Source organism: Acomys russatus, chromosome X (genome assembly GCF_903995435.1).
Source record: "Acomys russatus chromosome X, mAcoRus1.1, whole genome shotgun sequence".
In the NCBI taxonomy this organism is placed as follows: domain Eukaryota; kingdom Metazoa; phylum Chordata; class Mammalia; order Rodentia; family Muridae; genus Acomys; species Acomys russatus.
This window is the reverse complement of record NC_067169.1, coordinates 24,187,934-24,199,080: the sequence shown is the minus strand read 5'-3', so window position 1 is coordinate 24,199,080 and position 11,147 is coordinate 24,187,934. Positions and strand designations below refer to the sequence as shown.

General features: G+C 44.6%; 1 pseudogene; it reads right to left on the bottom strand.

Annotated features, from left to right (window-relative positions):
• LOC127184807 (ubinuclein-1-like) lies at positions 1 to 4,021 on the bottom strand (annotated as a pseudogene).
• Between the last annotated feature and the right edge of the window lie 7,126 nt (positions 4,022 to 11,147).

The window sequence follows — 11,147 nt, the reverse complement described above, 5'->3', positions numbered from 1 at the left end:
CTCCAGTTCAAACTCATGCCTACTCCAGAAGAAAAGCAGTGGGCAGGAAGAGCACAGCAGATGTCCGTTATCTGAGACCTACGTGTTGGGCTTTCTCCTAGACCTACATCATTTGATTCCATCCTCCACAGTGGTCACAATTTCCTTGGTGCAACAGGCCCTTTTCCATGAAGCTGTAAAGGATTGTGGCTGAGGCTGTGGTGGGAGGTCCCAGGGGCAGGGCCTGTGACAGTGGCATCCTTAGAGACTCCTGCTTGGGCAGAGGCGTGTGCACCTGAAGGAGAGCACATGAAGTGGGAATGGGACAGGGGTTATGATTCCCAGGGAGTTTGAGTTCATAGCTCCCAGAAGCTTGGGGCTATTGGTCTGATAGGATGAAGACAGCAGGCCTAAGGGAGAGGTGTTGGACAGCAGCACTGCCCCACCAGTTCCGTTTGGCAAGGAGGTAGAAGATGTCACACTACTAACTGCAGCAGGCTTCAGGGAGGGGTTCAGTAACTTTGCCACTCCCTGGGTCCCACCACCAGAATCTCCACTTGGACATCGAGGCAGAGCCACAAGGGTCAATTTCTGAGAAACAGGTGTTTTGTTTTTCACAGCAGAACTTGGGCCAGTTGGCCTAGCAGGCTGTCTTGTCGAGGGAGGCTGCATGCCAGGGAACAAGGTCCCAGAAACAGAGCTCTGCACATGGGCTCCTCCAGAAGATGGGCTACTAGAAGCAGCCCAATGTTTAGAGACTGAGCCAGCAAATGGGTTAGTCTTATGAGATGGCCCCCACAGAGCTGGCTGGATGCTGCTTTCCTGGATGGCTCAGGGTGGTAGAGGATGAGGTTGTCATCTTATGGGAGCGGCTGCTGGAGGTTGTTGAACTTCCAGAGGAGGCTGGCATAGTGGCATGGAAGGCCTGGCCTTTGTTTGCTGTCTTTACCAGCTGTAAGAGGGACTGATGACACTGTGGAGAGGCGGCCTTTGGGCCTTGCAGCTTGTTGACAAAGGGGGATAGGGGTGTGAAGCTTTTCTGCTGTTGAGTGACTACATGAAACACTTTGACTTGGGGGCCAGGCATGGGAGCTGATGCCTGGAGTCCATGAGATGTCCCAGGGAAACTGCGGTGCTTTGCTTTGGACTGCTGCAATTCAGGCATACCTTTGCTAAGGGGAGCCTGGCAGGATAGCTCTTTATAGCCAGAACTCTCTGACTTTTTCTCTTGGGTGGACTGCCCCAGTGCTAGAGAGCCTGTTCAGCCAGAAAATTGAGAGGTGACTGAAGAGCATTAGTGGGTGGTGGTGCAGAAGAGCTGGGCTTTGCAAAGTTCTATTTCTCTTCTGAACACAAAACACCAGCAACTTTTTGTGTTGGTGCTTTAGAGGGTGAAGGCAGTGTGAATTTAGGAACTGTTGGCTGTTCTACAGTTCAATACACCCAGCTTCTTAGCCACAGCTTCCACAGAGGGGACTGGATTCCGAACTAAGTCTTCATCCAGTGAGTCCTCCAGGGTTACAGGAGGAACAGGGTCAGTGAGGCCACAAGTGACCTGGGATGGATGCTCTCTGCTGGATGCCCCAGTGCTCTAACCTCCACCCTGATGCTCTGAGAGCAAAATAATGGGACCACCAAGCTGTCCTGATGGGATGGAAACCTTTTTGTCAGGCTTAGCAGATGATTCCCTCACTTTGATTTTTGAGGAAGCCATTACTTTCTTCTTGGCCAGAAGTGAGGTCAGGTGCCCATGGCCTCGTCAAATCTCCTTAAATAGAGTCCTGGCCTTCATCCAGGCTTTGGCCCCTAGCAGCTTAACCTCAGCATCCAGAAAAGCTTTCACACAGTCCTCCCAGGCCTGGGCCTTGCTGTTCCTTTCCAGATCACGGCTCTCCAGTTTGATCTTCACCATGTGGCACAGAAGTTTCCTGATTTCATCATTCCACTGGAATTTCTTCCAGGGTCCCATAATTCTCTGGCCCCCCTTTTCTTCCTCTTCCTCTTCATCAGAACAAACCCATTCTCTCTGCCCCTTGTCTTTTCTTCCTCCAACACTTTAGCAACTTTTGCTTCTGTGTGTGTGCTTGGCACTCGTCCTGGTACTTGGCCACCTGCTCAGGTATTGCCCTACCAATGGCATCCTTGAGCTTCTAGAGTGGCTCTTTGAGGTGTCCACCCTGCTCATAAAGGTGAAGTTTCCAAGCAGGCTTGACCAGAGCATGCTTGCTGCAGGGCAGGAATGAAGCCAGATAAGCAAACGCTCCAGAAATGATTTGGCTCATCAGTTTCCGGGTTTGCACCACTATGTCTAGCAGGATTCCGTTAATATCTTGAGTGAAGAACTTCTGTTTGCTCTCCCTCTCAGCAGCTCTGGCAGCCTGAGCCAGCTCCTTAACTTGCTTCGCCAGGGGTGTTGGTAGACCTTCAGGGAAGGAAGAGGGCTGCTGAATTCCTGATCCAATCCCACCCCAATGGAATTGCTTCCATCATCCATTCTCGAAAAGGGCTTCCTTTTAGAGACTCACTGAGCAGCTGCTCCAAGTCCAAATCTGTCAGGGAGCCCATGGCAGCGGCAGCTTGGTGCAATTCATTGTCAGAAGTGGAGCCAAAGAATGAGAGCAAGCTTCACAGTTGAGTGGAGAGTGGGGTCTGACTTTCACACAAACACTGGTGCCCCATATTTGACCACGTCCCCTGGATGGGGAGGCCTGGTGGCCTTCAGAGGAAGGATAGCAGGCTACCAAGAAGAGACTTGTTACCGTATGAGCATATACAGGGGGAGGAGGTCCCTCTCAGTCACAGTCTTAAGGAAGGGGAGTAAGGGGAAAATGGGAGGGAGGGAGAAATGGGAGGATACAAGGGATGGGATAACAAATGAGATGTAATATGAATAAATTAATAAAATATATTTTTTTAAAAAAGAGTGAGAGCAAGGGGTCAGAAGTGTCCTCCCGTTCCCTCAGACCCTGAGCTTCTATTGATGACACAGTTACTGGTTTATGGTCCTCTTCTCTCTTTTTCTGAGCCTCTTTCTCCTTCTGAAACTTCTTTAGCATCTCTCTAACACTTTTTTTTATTAATTTATTCTTGTTACATCTCAATGTTTATCCCATCCCTTGTATCCTCCCATTCCTCCCCCCCCATTTTCCCATTATTCCCCTCCCCTATGACTGTTCCTGAGGGGGATTACGTCCCCCTATATATTCTCATAGGGTATCAAGTCTCTTCTTGGCTACCTGCTGTCCTTCCTCTGAGTGCCACCAGGTCTCCCCCTCCAGGGGACATGGTCAAATGTGAGGCACCAGAGTACGTGAGAAAGTCGTATCCCACTCTCCACTCAACTGTGGAGAATATTCTGACCATTGGCTAGATCTGGGAAGGGGTTTAAAGTTTACCTCCTGTATTGTCCTTGGCTGGTGCCTTAGTTTGAGCAGGACCCCTGGGCCCAAATCTGCCTATCATATTGTTCTACTTAAACACCCAGAGTACTTCCTCTTCTTTTTCTCCTTACTGGCATTGAGATCTGTGAGGCCGGCTTTGGAAAACTTGGACTTTTTCGATTTCTTCTCCTTGTCGTAAGTGTCATCTTTCTTCTTCTTTATCTTTCACCACATTCCTTCAACTTCTGCTTCTTTTGAGATTTTTCTTTTCTTTAATGAAGTCATCCTCAGATTCTGAAGCTTGTCTAAACTGCAAGATTCCCGACTTAATGTAAAATCCTCCATACTTTGTGGTCCAAGAAGCAGGAACAAGTTCATCATACACTTCAGAGTTATCAGTGAAAGAATCTAGTTCATCATACCCCATATCAATCAAATCCTGTATTCGGTCTTTCCTGCGTTTCTTTCCATCATATTTTTCTTCAAATTTCCATGCAAGGGCCTCCACCTTATGCCTTTCTTTTCACCATCATTGAAAGTATCCAAAACATCTTTTTTCTTGTCTCCTGGATGAAGGCCTTTCATCTTCCTCTGATGTTCTTCACCAGCTCTGGGTAGAAGAACTCTGGGCAGCATTTGTGATCTTCCAAGTGCTCGGGCATTGCCTTCGTGAGTGCAGTTGTAAGTTAAGTTCAGCTTTGACTCCTAGCCTTCTGTTCTAGGAGTGAGAATTTCATGCTGTACAAAGTCAGGCTTCAAAGGCTTCTGAGCAAGTTAAGGCAGCCGCCCAGCCCCAAGGCAGGTTACAGTTCCCAGTACTCTGTCATCTGTCTTACAGGTGTCACAACTTGCAAAGTGTCACAGTACTTACGAAGACTAACACTGGAAGCTTAACCGGACCAGGGCATACATCTTTGTCCCCAGAGCCATCGCAGACCACAGATGTCTGCACACCCTCCCTCCGCCCCCCACCCCCCGTCCTCCGTGGAGGTCCTCATTCTGGCCCTGGACCCCAGGGCTGCGGTACTGCTCAGCGGCCTGCTCCTGAGCCCTGCAAATTGGCCTGAGGAGGGACCTGCACCTTGGCCAATGGCTGGGTCGCCAGCCCTTGGGAAGGGAGCCTCTCCACAAAGAGCTGCCTTCTCTCACCAGCCAGCAGGGGGAGCCGAAATATGCCAAGTCCACTTCCAAGAAAACAAGTCTGGCTACACCAAGGATGCTTGTCAGGGAAGCTGCTCCAGAAGCCAGCAGTCTAGCTGGGCTCTCCTCAGCAGACTGGATCTCCCGCCCTGTGCGCAGGCTCGCCAGCAAATGGGACCTTTTTGGTGCTGGCCTTGGACCTGGACTGGCTTCCAGGGCGCTGGGGTCTGTCAGGGTAGCACCTGGGCTCTGAGACCCATCCGCCAGGCACCTCAGCTCAGGGAAGGCCCGGGGCCCGCGTCAAGCTAATGGCCATAAAGGAAGCTGCAAGAAAGACTGGAGATGAGTTCAGAGCCCCAGAAACAGGTGGGTTGGTTGCTCAGTTGGCTCCCTTTAGTGCTAGTCTAGCCAAGCCTCCTCCACCGTGGCTGCTTTGGACAGCTGATGCTTCCTTGTCACTAGCCAGAGGGCAGAGGGGGCTATTTGTTCATTTATTGTACAATGCTCTGTCTGCATGTAACCAGCAGGCTAGAAAAGCGCGTCAAATCACATTATAGATGACTGTGAGCAACCATGTTGTTGCTGGAAGATAATAAGAACATAGACATTTTGCTCTCACCACTTTACACTCTTCCGTTACAGGCCCTTAAAAGTGTATTCCTGTCTCCAGGCCCGTTGATTGAGGCATGTAGGCATGTTCCTCTCACAAGCAATGTCCAAAACCTTTCCTTGAACTCTATTCATGAACCAGCAGAACCAGCAGGTAACTGATATTGCTAATCCCAGTACATGGGAAAAGCTATGAAACTGGCAGATATATGCATAGAGAGGCATCATGTTGGCCGCAGATCCTCTGTGACTTATTACTAGAGGCAACTATTAGCATGGCATGAAGGAAAATTTGCAGATATCTTACTTCTTCTCATACAATGAGCAGAGAACCAGCCTTAATTGCTCTGTACATTCTGCACACCTCATACAATTATAATGTTAAAACTGTATAACGCTTGTGAGAAATTATGTTTTCAGAGCAAAAGAACCAGACACTGATGCTGGATCAGACCTGAGAGGATTCATTCCTCTCAGCATGCTGGATGCTGACATCCTGCTTCCTCCTTGCTCCAGCCCCAAGTGCGTATGTCCATCAGAATTGGACAGCTTCCTGGAGAGCGCTGTAGAAAGCTTCTGATCCCATTTCGTCAGGCACTTCAATCTGTCCCACGCAGGACTCATATTAGGTCTGGAATCTCTCAACATTTAGAAACTGGTCCACAAATGCAATCCCTGTCTTCCTTTGCCACTTTCCCCAATTTCATTTGGGCCCCTTCTAAGGTATTATTTGCCCCCAACCAGCATGAAGAAACCTTAAGAGAACAATGTCCCACTCCTTCTATGGGGGGTTGTGTAGGTTTCTGTTTGTTCTCTTGTTCTACAAATGCTTATTTTCATCAGAAGGTGGTTTATAAGTTATTAATGGTCTGATCCAGAGAGAAAACTAGACTGAACTCAGCATGTCTCTCTTTCACTTTACCTTTCATCCATACATAAGGAGAGGGGAGCTGAAAAGAAAAAGGGAGTATATAGAAATAGAGAGGGAGGATAGGAAAAAGGTAGATGATTGAACCTACTCCTTGACTCAAGGCCTTAATTGATACTCACAAAGAAGATTATTTTCTAAGTCATTGGTATAGAATTTTGTACATTGATGCAAATCGTGGTCGTGTCAAATACTAGTTTAATTTTATCACAAGAATATATATGCTAAGTCTAACAGATAGGTATGATTCTATAGATGTTTAAGGTCCTCTAAAGACTCAGAGACCCTCAGAATATGACATTTAAAGATGTTTTTATTATTCTAAAGTTTCTTTGACAACAAGATGAGTTAACTCCTGGCAAAACCCAGCCATCCTCAAAGAAGTTGATGAGCATCAAAGAACCTCCTTATGGAGTTAGCTTCAAATGTGGCAAACGAGCCACTGGCAAAAATGTCCTAATTTCTGCCACAGGCAGAATTCTGCAAAAAAAAAAGGGGGGGGGCAAGCTTAGATGCAGGCAGAGTCGATGGTCAAACTCTGTCAAGACAGGGTTAGCAAGTTCTCAATAGTTTCTGCCTCAAGAGTAAGTCGGCTTGAGATATAGACCTACAAGGTCAAAGATGAGGCTCTAACATTATAGAGTGTGTTCGGTTACCATTGAGGCAGTAAACTGTCTCAGCCATTTTTTTTTTCATTTTGGAAGTTGCACCTGCATTACAGTTCACTCATGCATTTAAGTTTTTTTCTTTCTCAAGTCTCTGAGGGGGGTTGAAGATCAGACAGTTTAGGTTTCCCATCAAGTTTAGTGGTGTAGGGGATAAGATCTTCTTATATCAAGATAAATGATTAAGGTACTAGATATCAGATATGATAGATATTGATTTTCATTCAGAAATTTAGACCCAACAAGATAGGAAAGATATTTACTTCAAGTTTGACAAATACAAATAGCTAACTCACTATGATTGTAACATTTTTGTAATTCGTGATTGTCTCATGGTTCTTCCTGCTGTATGTAGTCTGTTGTATTCATGTGTAATAAAATAAATGTATGTGTTAAAAAATAAATAAAATTAAATGACAAAAACACATTTCTAAGAGCAGGATAAACTATGTCCAGTTAAAAGCATTTTTAAAACTTATAAAATAGAAACACAGGGAAATAGTATCAAACAGGTAGAGGGAATTAATCAAACTGTTCAAAGTCTGAAAACAGACATAGAAGCAATAAAGAAAAGAGTAACTGTGGGAATCCTGGAGGTGGAAAACCTAGGTAAGAGAACAGGAACTCCAGATACATGCATCATCAGCAGAATAAAAAAGATGGAAGAGAAAATCTCAAGTTTAGAAGACACAATAAAAGAAATCAATATATCAGTCAAAAGAAAGTGTTAAGTCCCCAACAGTTTCTCTCACAAAACATACAGGAAATTTGGGACATTATGAAAATAACAAGCCTTGGAATAATTTTGAAGACCATCTTTTGACACCACAGGGTGAAGTGAGGCAGGCTACCATGTTGGTGGCATCCAGAGCTAATATCTCCTGGTGCGGGCTGCTACTTATACTAGTCAGTGACTAGAGAAATGGAACGAAGGTGGTAAAAGCCATGTACACAGAGACACACAGGCACAAAGGCACTCAGACTCTCAGATACACACACACACACACACACACACACACACACACACACACACACACGTACACGTTGCTCTGTATTTGATCCCATGGCTAACCCCAAGATTTTGAACTGTGAAGACCTGTTTTTGTTGCGCTAATCCCTAACATATACCTTTAATCCAAAAATTTTCTGTTTGTTGTAAACAGATGGGTTCAGAGTGGCTCAGCACTAGCACACATTTTAATCCAAAAGCTTACTGTAAACAGGAGTAAATAAACTTACCCCTAGGTCAAGAGGAAGAGCAAGTGACCAGCTGACAGGGATTAAACATAAAGGAGGCACTTTGAGTTGAATGGTATTTAAGACAGTGTGAAGAAGAAAGGGCTTTTGGCTTTTTCCTTCTGGTATGTTGGATGAATAGGAAGGTAAGCTGTGTGCTTTCTCTGCCACTCTGTGCTGGTATGTTTTCATCGCAATATCTGACTGAGTCTTTATTGATAAAATCAAATGATTAGGATTTTTCTGTATGTGTGTTTGAGCCTCTTTAGCCTACAGAAGTGGTTCCCAGGGAGGGATGGAGATCAATACTTGATGCTAGGAGACTTTTGACTGGATTATGTCAGAAAATAGGTCTTTGGAATAGAGGGAGTGTTTTTTAGTCTAGTAGGTAGATACAGAGAGCAGGGATGTTGCACGGCATCCTGTAGTGCACAGAGCAATTCCTCCAACAGTTGGGTCTGCCTAAACTTTCCAATAGTATTGAACTTGTAAAGGTGTGGTATAAAGGCAACTGTCACTGTAACCCTAGAAGAAAAGATGTATGGGCAGCTTAGATGCATGCAGAGTCAATGGCCACACTCTGCCAAGTCAGGGTAAGCAAGTCCCCAGTAGTTCCTGCTCTGCGAATAAGTCTGGCAGAGATATTGGGCCAGAAAGCCAAAGTTGATGGTCCAACGTTATAGAGAGTGTTGGGTGACTGTTCAGGCAGTAAACCATCTAATTCAATATGTTCATTTTGGAAGCTGCTAACCTGCGCTCAGGAATTTAAGTTTTATTCCTTCTCAAGTCTCTGAGAGGAAATGAAGCCTGGGTAGTATAGTTTTACAATCAAGTTTAGTTGGTTAGGGGATAAGATCGTTTTAGATCAAGATAAAGAAGTAAAGTTATTAGAGTTGAGATAGGATAGATACTGAATTTCCTTCAGAAATTTAGACCCAATAAGAAAGGAAAGACATTTACATCAAGCTGGACAAATACAAATAACCAAACCACTATGAATGTAACATTTATAGAACTCATGATTGTCACGTGGTTTTCCCTAGTGTATGCAGTTGGTTTTATACATGTGTAATAAAATAAATGTATTTTCAAAAAACCCAGGATAGCTAAAACAATCTTGTACAATAAAAGGTGCTCTGGAGGAATCTCCATACCTGATCTCAAACTGTACTATAAAGCAATAGTAATTAAAACAGCATGGTACTGGCACAGCAACAGGCTGGTTGATCAGTGCAATCGAATGGAAGACCCAGATATGAATCCACACACATATGGTCACTTGATTTTTGACAAAGAAGCCAAATCCATTCAATGGAAAAAGGATAGCATCTTCAACAAATGGTGCTGGTCTAACTGGGGGTCGATGTGTAAAAAAATGAAACTGGACCCATATTTGTCACCTTGCACAAAACTCAAATCCAAGTGGATTAAAGACCTCAACATAAAACCAGAGACACTAAGCCACTTAGAAGAAAAAGCGGGGAAGAGCCTGGAACATATTGGCACAGGAGACAACTTACTGAACAGAACACCAACGACCCAGGCCTTAATGTCAACCATTAATAAATGGGACCTCATGAGGCTGAGAAGCTTCTGTAAGGCAGGAGACACTGTCAAGAGAACAAAGCGACAGCCTACAGACTGGGAAAAAATCTTCACCAACCCTACATCTGACAAAGGTCTAATATCCAAAATATATAAAGAACTCAAGAAATTAAACACCACCAAACCGAATAACCCAATTGAGAAATGGGGCTTAGAACTAAACAGAGAATTCTCAACAGAGGAGTATCAAATGGCTGAGAAACACTTAAAGAAATGCTCAACCTCCTTAGTCATCAGGGAAATGCAAATCAAAACAACTCTGAGATTCCATCTTACACCCATCAGAATGGCTAAGATAAAAAATTCAAGTGACACCACATGCTGGCGAGTATGTGGGGAGAGAGGAACACTCCTTCATTGCTAGTGGGAATGCAAACTAGTACAGCCACTTTGGAAATCTATCTGGTGCTATCTCAGAAAAATGGGAATAGGGCTTCCTCAAGACCCAGCTATTCCACTCCTTGGAATATACCCAGAGGATGCTCCAGCACACAACAAGAAACTTTGCTCAACCATGTTCATAGCAGCCTTATTCATAATAGCCAGAACACAGAAACAGCCTAAGTGTCCATCAGTAGAAGAATGGATAAAGAAACTGTGGTACATATACACTATGGAATACTACTCAGCTATTAAAAACAAGGAATTCCCGAAATGGATTGAGCTAGAAATGATCATAATGAGTGAGTTAACCCAGAAGCAGAAAGAATCAAATGGTATATACTCACTTATATCTGCATACTAGCCCATGGGGCATGTCCCACGAAAGCCTTCACTTACCAGGAAACTGGGACAGAGGGGAAGGCATCCTATTGGGACTCTAAATGAGAGACACGTGGGAGAATAGCAAAATAAAAGGATACAGAGGGTCCTAGAAACCTACAAGTAGAACAATATGATAGGCAGATTTGGGCCCAGGGGTCCCGCTCAAACTAAGGCACCAGCCAAGGACAATACAGGAGGTAAACTTTAAACTCCTTCCCAGATCTAGCCAATGGTCAGAATATTCTCCACAGTTGAATGGAGAGTGTGATACGACTTTCTCATGTACTCTGGTGCCTCACATTTGACCATGTCCCCTGGAGGGGGAGACCTGGTGGCACTCAGAGGAAGGACAGCAAGTAGCCAAGAAGAGACTTGATACCCTATGAGAATATATATAGGGGGACGTAATCCCCCTCAGGAACAGTCATAGGGGAGGGGAATAATGGGAAAATGGGAGGGGGGGGAGGAATGGGAGGATACAAGGGATGGGATAAACATTGAGATGTAACAAGAATAAATTAATAAAAAAAAGAAAAAAAAAGAAAATATATAACTGGATACTGGCCCATACTTAAGTTTCTGTTTCTGATGAGGCCTTGGAACACACCCCATTAAATGAGGATACCTACATTTTGAGACAGTCTTTATTCCACTTCATATAATTTGGAAAATCTTGTATTGACAATGAAGCTAGCAGCGTTGTTCCTTTTCTTTATTCTAGACTCTGTCTACTCCTCCTCCAAAATTATTGGTCCCAAATCCACCTCTTTTCTATTTAAAATCCTGATGTATCACAATATTAAATAACTTTTACTTTCTTTCTGTCTGTCTCTCCCTCCC